Here is a 12885-nt window from a genome sequence, read left to right as displayed (position 1 = left end):
GCATGCTTCCATCAGGACAACGCGATGCAATTGCGTTGTCCTGATGGTCTCCATGGAGACCCCCAGCCACAAGATGGACGTGGGGTCCTTCGGGGTCCTGCAGGTAAGGTGGCTGACATGCCTCCTTCCCTGCCTCTCAGATGCTGCTAAGATACTGCAGTGCAAGTGCATTGCAGAGTATCCGAGCAGCAATCTGATGCAATAAAGTGATATCCCAAGATGGGACAATGTAAAAAAGTAAAACATACTAATAAGTGTTAAAATATTTTAAAAAAATCCCCAAATAAAGAAAATAAACAAATATTTTTCAATAAATACATTTATTTATGTAAAAAAACAATAAAAGTACACAAATTTGGTATTGCCACGTTTGTAACGACCTGCTCTATAAAACTGCCCCACTAGTTACCCCTTCAGTGAGATCCGTAAAAAATACATAAATAATGAGGCAAAAAAGCAACCCTGTGGCATACATTGAGAAGGTCCTGCTCTGGGTCCGCTATATCGATGACATTCTCATGATTTGGCAGGGAACAGAGCAGGACCTTCTCCAGTGTCGGGATATGTTGAATGAGAACTCTATGAATATCAGGCTGACATGTAAATATAGTCAGACTGATATAGACTTTCTGGACATTTTGATATCCAGAGGTGAGGATGGTTTCTTACATACCAACGTCCATCGAAAGGAAACAGCTGTCAATTCAGTTCTGCATGCTACATCTTTACATCCGAGGCCACTTATAGACAGTATCCCAATGGGTCAATTCCTTATGGCTAGGAGAATTTGCTCCACGGAGAGCGGTTTTTGAGAACAGGCTGGAGATCTGTCTCAAAGATTTAGAGCTAGAGGTTACTCTAACCGTGCTATTAAGAGAGGTCTCAAGAGAGCAAATCAGTACAATAGGAAAGAACTATTGGTGCCTAGGAAGAGAAATGCCAGTGATTTTCAGAGGGTGAGGTTCATAGTGAACTATAATGACAGATCGAGTGAGGTCAGGAAGGCATTAGAAAAATACTGGCCCTTACTCTTGACTAACAAAACCTTGAAAAAATATGTTCCGAGCAAGCCCTCTGTCACTTTCAGGAGGTCAGAAAATCTTAAGGATATGTTGGTGCGGAGTTACCATCGGGGTCCTAGACCTGAGAAGAATTTTGGTTCTAAAGGACAAAAATGGGGCTTTTTTCCATGTAACGAGTGCATCTCATGCCCAAATATGGTCAGGGCATCTACATTCTCCTCTAGTGATGGTAAGAGGATATTTGATACTACTCAACACATCACGTGTAACACAACGGGAGTAGTGTACTAAGCGATGTGCCCATGCAGGAAAATTTATGTGGGAATGACCTCAAGACCACTCAGAGTCCGAGTCAGGGAACATTATAGGGATATAAAGAATGCCTATGAGACAGAAGATGTATCTTTGTTGAAACCCTTACCAAAACACTTCAAGGCACTGCATAACTGTGATCCGAACCTTCTGAAGGTGACTGGCATTGATAAAGTCTTTGTAGACCATAGAGATGGTAACGTGAGAAGAAGACTGGCACAGGTAGAAACACAGTGGATCTATAGAATAGGCTCAGTGCAACCAGTAGGCCTCATTGAGGTTCTGAGCTTTGCCCCTTTTCTTTAATATGGTTTTATGGTTATCTTTTAAAGTTTTAATATGCATTTTGTGTTTCAGATGTCTACTTTATGTGTGATGTGGGAATGGAGGAGTGGTTATGGTGTAAGCACTAAGAATCGTTCTCGGGAATGAGGGTCACTGGTGTACACCCCTTTGAAGACATGGAAACTTATGTGGTGAACTGAATACCTCAGCAATGAAGAAGTCAGCACTATGGAAGTTCCTATATGGACCAGCTGTGAATTATGTCATTTTTTGATGTAGAGATCGAACTTTGTATAATTATAATGTCCTTTAAGTGTATATTGTGCATTGGAGAGTTGGCGTACTGCATAATATATGGTATAGATCATTTATTCTTCTTGTTAATATATACAAGCTCTCCATTGCGTCAACTTTGGCTACTGTTTGGATATTCCTATGCACGCCTTTATAGGACACTAGATATCTAATTCAAACCAACTTTTTAAACATAGGCTATGACATTGTTTAGTATTTGTAGGGATACTATATGGGGATATTTATAGTGTGGCCTTTCCCACATGGCATATGTATGAGTCTGTGTGTTTTAGTGGTAATCCATATGATATTTTTGCAATATGTGCTGTAGCCCCTTTAAAGTTTTTTTCTTAATCAATAGATACATTTCTCTATGAACTATGTGTTTATACAATTGACTATATGGGAGAAATTGGGCTATATTTTGTACTTCTGACAATGTGTACCAAGTGCACTGTGCACACAGTAGCGGTTTTCTGGCTCTCCCCATTTTGATCTGTCTGCTGGGTCTGTTCATGCTGCTCCTCTATCCAGGACACGGTGGATGGGAGGCGTGGCTGAATGACTAGCAGCGAGACCATGTGGGGGGTGTGCGTTGTCATGGGGACGTGACTCCGAGTACAGCTTTCTGTTTCCTCCCCGTTCTGATGTGTCAGATGGGGGAGTGGCAGAGCTGGGGGCGGGTGCATCTCATGGCGGCGTCACATGCCGGACACCCGTGGTTTGCAAGGTAATCAACTCTTGGGGCTATTTAAGGGCACACCGGTCTCCTGGCCATGTTACTCACCCCCTTGGAAGAAGCAAAGGCGAAACCCACGTCGGGGATCTTCGCCCAATAAGGTTGCACCATTTCAGAATGCACTTTATTGATTTCAGGCTGATTTGGCTCTGTGCGCCACTCATATATGACAGCTGTTTTCATACACCCTGTTGGATAGCATTATGTAACTTAAGTTAGACTTTGGAGCAGGGACTATGGTCAATATATGTGTACTCTGTAGTTTCTACAAATCTGGCCGATGAATGACATACTGTGTTTAACTCTATGTATGCATACCATCTGTTTCTGTCTGTGTGGTGTGGCGATTACAGGGTCATTATCTGTGAGAAAATCTATTGAGATTCGATTAATACACGTGTGTATCATTGAGTACCTCACTATATGCACTGTCTGTATAATATTTAGTGGAGCAGATGTAAAAACTTTTTTCAGTAATTCTCTTTCAAGCTCCTCTTAGATATCTGCCTGTTATGACATGTACTACCTATTGGGCGTTAATAGACATGAATCTCTTGAAGCGCACTTTTTTGTGTTTTTTATGTGTTTATTATTGTGATTTAATAAAGGCTATTGATTTTATGGCATAACTTCGTTTTGTCGTTTTGGATAGCATAATGTGACTGTCTGCCGAAATATGGAAAAATTATAGCTCTCAAAATACGGTGATGCAAAAACTAGTTATCGCAATAAAAAGTTTCTTTTAGTGTGTGATGGCAGCCAAATGTAAAAGCCACATATATATCTGGTATTGCTGTAATCGCACTGACCTGAAGAACAAAATTGCCTTATCACTTAAACCGCTAAAGGAATGGAGTGAAAAGATAAATGAAACCAATTCTTTACATGATGTTGATTTTTTCATTCTGAGTCCAAAAGTTGGCAGTAAGGCTCAGCGCACATTTATGCTGCGCTCTACACTGAGCATTTACACCAAGTTTTCCATGTAAATCTCTGAAAAACATGAATTAGACATGACTCCCGATGGAAGATACCCTATAAAGAGGTAGATGGAAGCACTGTGGATGCCATAGGACCTGTAATCTGGCAGTGTTCATCTTTTTAGGAATGCATAAAAGTGCCTTTGGCCACAGTTTTGTGCTCTTCTGAAAAGAAGGACACCGCTGAACCGTGGCCAGATGGAGTCCAGAGTAACTCTGCTGCCTCACTACAGTGAATGGATCCCTCGGGGTTTCATCTGTCACATCTAGTGTTGAGCATTCCGATACCGCAAGTATCGGGTATCGGCCGATACTTGCTGTATCGGAATTCCGATACCGACTTCCGATATTTTTTCAATATCGGAATTCGGCATCGGAATCGGAAGTTCAGTTGATTGACAGCCTGACGTCATCATGATGCGCGGTGTGTGCGCATCATGATGCGCCGTCATTTCGGGCCTTCCGGGGGTCTCTGCCGGCCTGCCGGGGGGCTGTGCCGGCCTGCCGGGGGGCTGTGTGGACTGCCCGGGGTCTGTACCGGCCTGCCGGGGGGCTGTGCCGGCCTGACGGTGGTCTGTGCACCCTGTGGGGGTCTGTACCGGCCTGCCGGGGGGCTGTGCCGGCCTGCCAGTGGTCTGTGCACCCTGTGGGGGTCTGTACCGGCCTGCCGGGGGGCTGTGCCGGCCTGCCGGTGGTCTGTGCACCCTGTGGGGGTCTGTACCGGCCTGCCGGGGGGCTGTGCCGGCCTGCCGGGGGGCTGTGCTGATGTCCGGGGGTCTGTGCAAGCATCGTCCGATGGGACTACAAGTCCCATCTGGCGATGCCTGCTACCATGACAGTGATTGACACATTAGCCAATGATGGGACAGTAGTAGTCCCATCATCCGGCTAATGTGTTAAATGTTAAAAAAAAAAAAATACTACATACATACTACATGCATGCTACATACATACTACATGCTACATACATACTACATATATACTACATACATACTACATACATGCTACATACATGCTACATACATGCTGCATGCTACATACATACTACATACATACTACATACATACTACATGCATGCTACATGCATGCTACATACATACATGCATGCTACATACATACTACATGCATGCTACATACATACTACATGCATGCTACATACATACTACATGCTACATACATACCACATACATACTACATACATACTACATACTACATATATACTACATGCATGCTACATACATACTACATGCTACATACATACCACATACATGCTACATACATACTACATATATACTACATACATACTACATACATACTACATGCATACTACATGCATACTACATACATACTACATGCATGCTACATACATACTACATGCATGCTACATACATACCACATACATACTACATACATACTACATACTACATATATACTACATGCATGCTACATACATACTACATGCTACATACATACTACATGCTACATACATACCACATACATGCTACATACATACTACATATATACTACATACATACTACATACATGCTACATACATACTACATACATACTACATGCATACTACATGCATACTACATACATACTACATGCATGCTACATACATACTACATGCTACATACATACCACATACATACTACATACATACTACATACATACTACATGCTACATACATACTACATATATACTACATGCATGCTACATACATACTACATGCTACATACATACCACATACATACTACATACATGCTACATACATACTCCATATATACTACATGCATGCTACATACATACTACATATATACTACATGCATGCTACATACATACTGCATGCTACATGCATGCTACATACATACTACATACATACTACATGCTACATACATACCACATATATACTACATACATACAATACATTCATACAATACATACATAGACATACAGTACATATAACAGAGTAACATACTTACCAATACTTGTCACATTGTTCCCCGAAGCCATTGTCTTTTCCGGAATAAATATTAACATAACAAACCACAAAAATACTCACCCACGATCCGAAGCAGTCCACGAGTGTGTCCCACGACGATCTTGGGTAGAGAACTGCAGCATCAGATAATGCTGCCGTTCTCTACGGGCTGCAGGAATCCAATGACGGAAGGTAGGTATCCTTCCGCACTGTATTCCTCCACCACTTAAAAAAAAAAAAGTCCCTAGTCTCACTTTATGCCATTGCTGTGTGGGAATTTCCCACACAGCAATGGCATAAAGTGAGACTAGGGACTTTTTTTTTTTTTAAGTGGCGGAGGAATACAGTGCGGAAGGATACCTACCTTCCGTCATTGGATTCCTGCAGCCCGTAGAGAACGGCAGCATCAGCTGATGCTGCAGTTCTCTACCCAAGATCGTCATGGGACACACTCGTGGACTGCTTCGGATCGTGGGTGAGTATTTTTGTGGTTTGTTATGTTAATATTTATTCCGGAAAAGACAATGGCTTCGGGGAACAATGTGACAAGTATTGGTAAGTATGTTACTCTATGTTATATGTACTGTATGTCTATGTATGTATTGTATGAATGTATTGTATGTATGTAGTATATATGTGGTATGTATGTAGCATGTAGTATGTATGTAGTATGTATGTAGCATGCATGTAGCATGCAGTATGTATGTAGCATGCATGTAGTATATATGTAGTATGTATATAGCATGCATGTAGTATATATGTATGAATGTATGTAGCATGTAGTATGTATGTAGTATGTATGTGGTATGTATGTAGCATGTAGTATGTATGTAGTATGTATGTAGCATGCATGTAGTATGTATGTAGTATGTATGTAGTATATATGTAGTATGTATGTAGCATGTAGTATGTATGTAGCATGCATGTAGTATATATGTAGTATATATGTAGAATGTAGCATGTATGTAGTATGTATGTGGTATGTATGTAGCATGTAGTATGTATGTAGCATGCATGTAGTATATATGTAGTATGTATGTAGCATGTAGTATGTATGTAGTATGTATGTAGTATATATGTGGTATGTATGTAGCATGTAGTATGTATGTAGTATGTATGTAGCATGCATGTAGCATGCAGTATGTATGTAGCATGCATGTAGTATATATGTAGTATGTATGTAGCATGCATGTAGTATATATGTATGAATGTATGTAGCATGTAGTATGTATGTAGTATGTATGTGGTATGTATGTAGCATGTAGTATGTATGTAGTATGTATGTAGCATGCATGTAGCATGCAGTATGTTTGTAGCATGCATGTAGTATATATGTAGTATGTATGTAGCATGCATGTAGTATATATGTATGAATGTATGTAGCATGTAGTATGTATGTAGCATGCATGTAGTATGTATGTAGTATGTATGTAGTATATATGTAGTATGTATGTAGCATGTAGTATGTATGTAGTATGTATGTAGTATATATGTGGTATGTATGTAGCATGTAGTATGTATGTAGTATGTATGTAGCATGCATGTAGCATGCAGTATGTATGTAGCATGCATGTAGTATATATGTAGTATGTATGTAGCATGCATGTAGTATATATGTATGAATGTATGTAGCATGTAGTATGTATGTAGCATGCATGTAGTATGTATGTAGTATGTATGTAGTATATATGTAGTATGTATGTAGCATGTAGTATGTATGTAGCATGCATGTAGTATATATGTAGTATATATGTAGCATGTAGCATGTATGTAGTATGTATGTGGTATGTATGTAGCATGTAGTATGTATGTAGCATGCATGTAGTATATATGTAGTATGTATGTAGCATGTAGTATGTATGTAGTATGTATGTAGTATATATGTAGTATGTATGTAGCATGTAGTATGCATGTAGCATGCATGTAGTATATATGTAGTATATATGTAGCATGTAGCATGTATGTAGCATGCATGTAGTATATATGTAGTATGTATGTAGCATGTAGTACGTATGTAGTATGTATGTAGTATATACGTAGTATGTATGTAGCATGTAGTATGTATGTAGCATGCATGTAGTATATATGTAGTATGTATGTAGCATGTAGTATGTATGTAGCATGCATGTAGTATATATGTAGTATGTATGTAGCATGTAGTATGTATGTAGCATGCATGTAGTATATATGTAGTATGTAGCATGTAGTATGTATGTAGCATGCATGTAGTATATATGTAGTATGTAGCATGTAGTATGTATGTAGCATGCATGTAGCATGTACTATGTATGTAGCATGCATGTAGTATATATGTGTTATGTATGTAGCATGTAGCATGCATGTAGCATGCATGTAGTATGTATGTAGTATGTATGTAGTATATATGTGGTATGTATGTAGCATGTAGTATGTATGTAGCATGTAGTATGTATGTAGCATGCAGTATGTATGTAGCATGCATGTAGTATATATGTAGTATGTATGTAGTATATATGTAGTATGTATGTTGCATGTAGTATTTATGTAGTATGAATGTAGCATGTATGTAGCATGTATGTAGTATGTAGTATGAATGTAGCATGTATGTAGTATGCATGTTGTATGTATGTAGCATGTATGTAGCATGTAATTTTTTTTTTTTTTTTACATTCAACACATTAGCCGGATGATAGGACTATTACTGTCCCATCATTGGCTAATGTGTCAATCACTGTCATGGTAGCAGGCATCGCCCGATGGGACTTGTAGTCCCATCGGACGATGCCTGCACAGACCCCCGAAGCCTGCACAGACCACCGGCAGGCCGGCACAGCCCCCCGGCAGGCCGGCACAGCCCCCCGGAGCCTGCACAGACCACCGGCAGGCCGGCACAGCCCCCCGGCAGGCCGGCACAGCCCCCCGGAGCCTGCACAGCCCCCCGGCAGGCCGGCACAGCCCCCCGGCAGGCCGGCACAGCCCCCCGGCAGGCCGGCACAGCCCACCGGAGCCTGCACAGACCACCGGCAGGCCGGCACAGCCCCCCGGCAGGCCGGCACAGACCACCGGAGCCTGCACAGACCCCCTGGCAGGCCGGCACAGCCCCCCGAAAGGCCCGTACAGACCCCAGAGAGGCTGTACAAGGGCAGGAAAGGGTTTTTCTTATTCCGATACCGGAAGTCCCATAGACTTGAATGGGACTTCCGGTATCGGAATCGGCGATACCGATACTTTTTTTAAAGATCGGCCGATACCATCCGATACGATACTTTGAAGTATCGGACGGTATCGCTCAACTCTAGTCACATCACTCAGAAATTTAGATGGAAATCCTGATGTAAGTGCTCAGCGTAGAGCATCGGATAAATGTGATCATAAATGTTATGTAAAAAATTTGCATTAAAAGCTTCAACTCAATCCACAAAAAAAAAAAAACAAGTTCCCACAGAGGTCCTTCATCTGTTAATGGAAGTATAGGGGACTTCCATGTTACTGGTAGCACAAAGGCTCTGGAAATGCAAAATGGCTCCTTGCCCCCTAAAAGAAATTCAGCAAATTCTCAGCTCCCAAATCCAAATGGGCCCTATTGTGGTTAAACCACATTTAGCATCCACATGTTTGGCAATTCCGTAGTGATGTAGCCTAATTTACAGGTGCGTGTCTCCAGAAGCATGAGCTGCGCATAATGTACTGGTCACTACAACAGCAGTTGGCAATTTTCACTCAGCCACATCCACTGCTACTTGTTTCTGGAAAACATCCATGGAGTCAAAATCGTCAAAACTTTTGTCAAGCACCTGGGGGTTCATAGTGTTCAATACAAATCTAGACAGGTTCCAAGCCCTGTCTTGCACCAAACAGTTGTTATCCTCCAAATAGTTGGTATCTGTGCACTCAGGAGAAAATGCACAACAAATTTTATGGTACAATTTCTCCTGTTACCCTTATGAAAATGCAAAATTTGCAGCTAAAAGATTCATCTGGGAAAAATGTGATTTTTTTTTTATTTTCACTGCTTTATGTTATAAACTTCTGTGAAGTACTTGTGCGTTCAAGGTTCTCATTAAACATTTACATAGCTTCCCTAAGGGGTATAGTTTCCAAAATGGTTTCAATCGGGGTTTTTCACTGTTTAGGCACATCAAGGACTCTTCAAACGTGACATGGCGTCTGCTAATTATGCCAGGAAACATTACATTACATTTAAAAAGTGAAATGGTGCTCCTTTCCTTCCGAACCCTGCTGTGTGCCCAAACAATAGATATCCCCCAAATATTGGGTATTGGCATGCTCAGGAGAAATTGCACAACAAATTGTATGGTCCATTTTCTCCTTTTACCCTTGTGAAAGTAAAAAAATTAGGTCTAAAGGAATATTTTTGTGAAGGAAAGGTAAATGTTTATTGCTTCTTCCTCATTCTAAAAATATCCTTTGAAGCACCTGAGTGGTTAATAAACTTCTTGAATGTGGTTTTGAGTACCGTTAGGGGTTCATTTTTTAGAATGGTGACACTTTTGGGTATTTTCTGTCAAATAGACCCCTCAAAGTCACTTCAAATGTGTGGTGGTCCCTAAATAAATTATTTTGGCAATTTTGTTGTAAAAATGAGAAATTGTTGGTCAACTTTTAACCCTTATGACTTCCTAACAAAAAAAATAGTTTAAAAAATTGTGCTGATGTACTGTAGACATGTGGGAAATGTTTGTTATTGACTATTTTGTGTGATATGACTCTGATTTAAGGGCATAAAAACTAAAATCAAAATGTTTGCCAAATTTCCGTTTTTTTTATTATTATTATGATTGTTATTATACATTTATTTATATAGCACCATTTATTCCATGGAGCTTTACATGTGAAAAAGGGGAAATATAGACAGGTGCAATAAACATGTGTAAGAAAAGGGACACACAAGTGCAGAATGAGAGAGGACCCTGCACGCGAGGGCTCACAGTCTACAGGGATGGGTGAGGATACACTGATCAGAAAGATGTTTTTTTCACTATTAAATGCAAGTCATATCAAATAAATTTTACCACAGTCATGAAGTACAATGTGTAATAAGAAAACATTCTCAGAATCAGTGGAATCCATTGAAGTATTCCCGAGTTATGACTTTGTAAAGTGATAGTGGTCAGAATTATAAAAATTGGCATTGTCAGGAAGGTGAAAACAGGCTTTGGGGTGAATGGGTTAATCAGTGCATTTTAATTATGTTTTATTAATTATGTTTAACATCAAAACTGGCTCACACGACTCTCAGGCAAGATAAATATCGTACATATTATTTTCTGAGCTACGTATGGTTCATACTCCACCATTCATGCACCAATTCCAATGAGTTCACTTTAACCATATAGATTGTAATTTCCAGATATGGTTAGCAACCTTATGGTAAAAGTCACACCTGTAATATAACAAATATTTAGGAATATGCAAAGAAGGAAAAAGAATAGAAACTCAAGACTTTGAAAATATGCATTTAAAAAGTATATGTCTTGAAAAGTTGAGAAATCACATGAGATTGATCTATTTTTCAAACGAAAGTAGACTTTATATCTAATAAACAAATTAAAAAAGAATGAGTTAGCAATACTAGAATATATAATTTAATCTATGGAATAAGATAGGGAACTAAATATCCTTGTTTATGCCCTGAGTCAGTTATCACTTAATCACATGCTTAAGAGGATATTGGATATATCAAAATTAGAAACAGAAAAACTGCACTTACCCCATGGTTAGAAAATGATTACTTTATTACATACTGAGCAGAGGAAACTGACACATAGAAAAAAGAGCAATTACTGTTTTGCGCTTTCCAGTTCATCCGAGCTCTGTGGGCAGCTATGTATCTGAATCTGCATGAAGCAAATTACCAAAAAATACCAAAAATTATCATTTTGGTATACATGGATTTTTGTAACATTCCAGAAGATTTAAATTCCATTTGAATTTATTCACTCATGAAAATGATAACACTTAGCTCATCCTGACCCACCCTATCACCACCTTTTTTATCAGGTCCTCCACCCAGTATCCACCTGATTCATTTCTGTATTGTGAGGTAAGAGGTTTATTTGATGCCAGATACCCTGATGCAGAATGCAGGAGGAAAAAAAGAAGCGAACGGGAGATGCAGAGTTGAATATAAAGGGGGCTACATTAGCGGAACAGGCGATCAGAAAGCTATGTTTTTAAATTTTTTTACTCCCTCTCTGGACCACTAAAAATCATCACTTTGACAGATGTTGCAGAATTGGTCAAAAAGCAAATAATAGAAAATATGATTACATTAATAAGTATCCAGTATTTTGGGGTTTTTAAAACAAGGTAGATTGAATTTGCTCATCTCTAATGACCAATGGTGCCCTTTGCTTGAGAAATTGGGAAAAAAAATAAAAATCACACTCTGAAATGTTACACTTTAAAACATTCCTAATATGACTCGATTGACGGAAACGTTTTTTATTAGGTATTTCCATATTTTGTATTTACTGCATTACCGTATATTCTGCAACTCTATTTCCAACATCTATCTCTTTTTCAATGAAGCGCAGATAATTTCTAAACACTCCTGATTTTTCTGCACTACCTATCTTAGGCTGGTTTCACACTTGCGTTTTTTTGCTCTGTTTTCTAGCGCATAAAAAGCATGCGTTTTTTCCCTATACTTTAACATGGGTGCGCATAGGTGCGCATACACATGCGTTTGTATGCACATGCGTTTTTGTTGTAGTGTGCGCTCGGGAGCACAAAATGCATCCTGTTGCATTTTTTGTGCGTCCGACTTGCCCCCAAAAAACGCATGCGCACACAATGCATTTTTTTACAGCAAAACACCCATTATAGTCTATGGGTGTGCATACCTATGCATTGTAATGTGCACGTATGCGCAAAAAACGCACCAAAACCCGCAAAAAAACGCACACAAATGCATGATGCGTTTTTTTCATGCGTTTGTGTGCGCAAAAAACGCATAGCAAAAAAAGCAAGTGTGAAAGAAGCCTTATTCCTAAAATATTTTTATGCAAGTCTCTTGGCTTTCAGGTACTAAACACATTAAATCTAATCCAGTCACTTTATAAGTATCACTGCTTTGAAGTAGATGATTTATAAATATACTGATTATGGATAAATCTCTTGATAGTGAAGATCATTAATATGTCATTGGTTAAAATACTGTATATAGGTAGAATAGTGAATTGTATCATATTACAAAAAAAATTTAAATTCATTCAAAAATATTTATTACCATTCCTGCCTTCCTGATCACTGTATGCACAGTAGGGTGAC

Source organism: Dendrobates tinctorius, unplaced genomic scaffold (genome assembly GCF_039654945.1).
Source record: "Dendrobates tinctorius isolate UK_male_01 unplaced genomic scaffold, ASM3965494v1 ptg000064l, whole genome shotgun sequence".
Taxonomy (NCBI): Eukaryota; Metazoa; Chordata; class Amphibia; order Anura; family Dendrobatidae; genus Dendrobates; species Dendrobates tinctorius.
Note: the sequence above shows the minus strand (reverse complement) of the source record.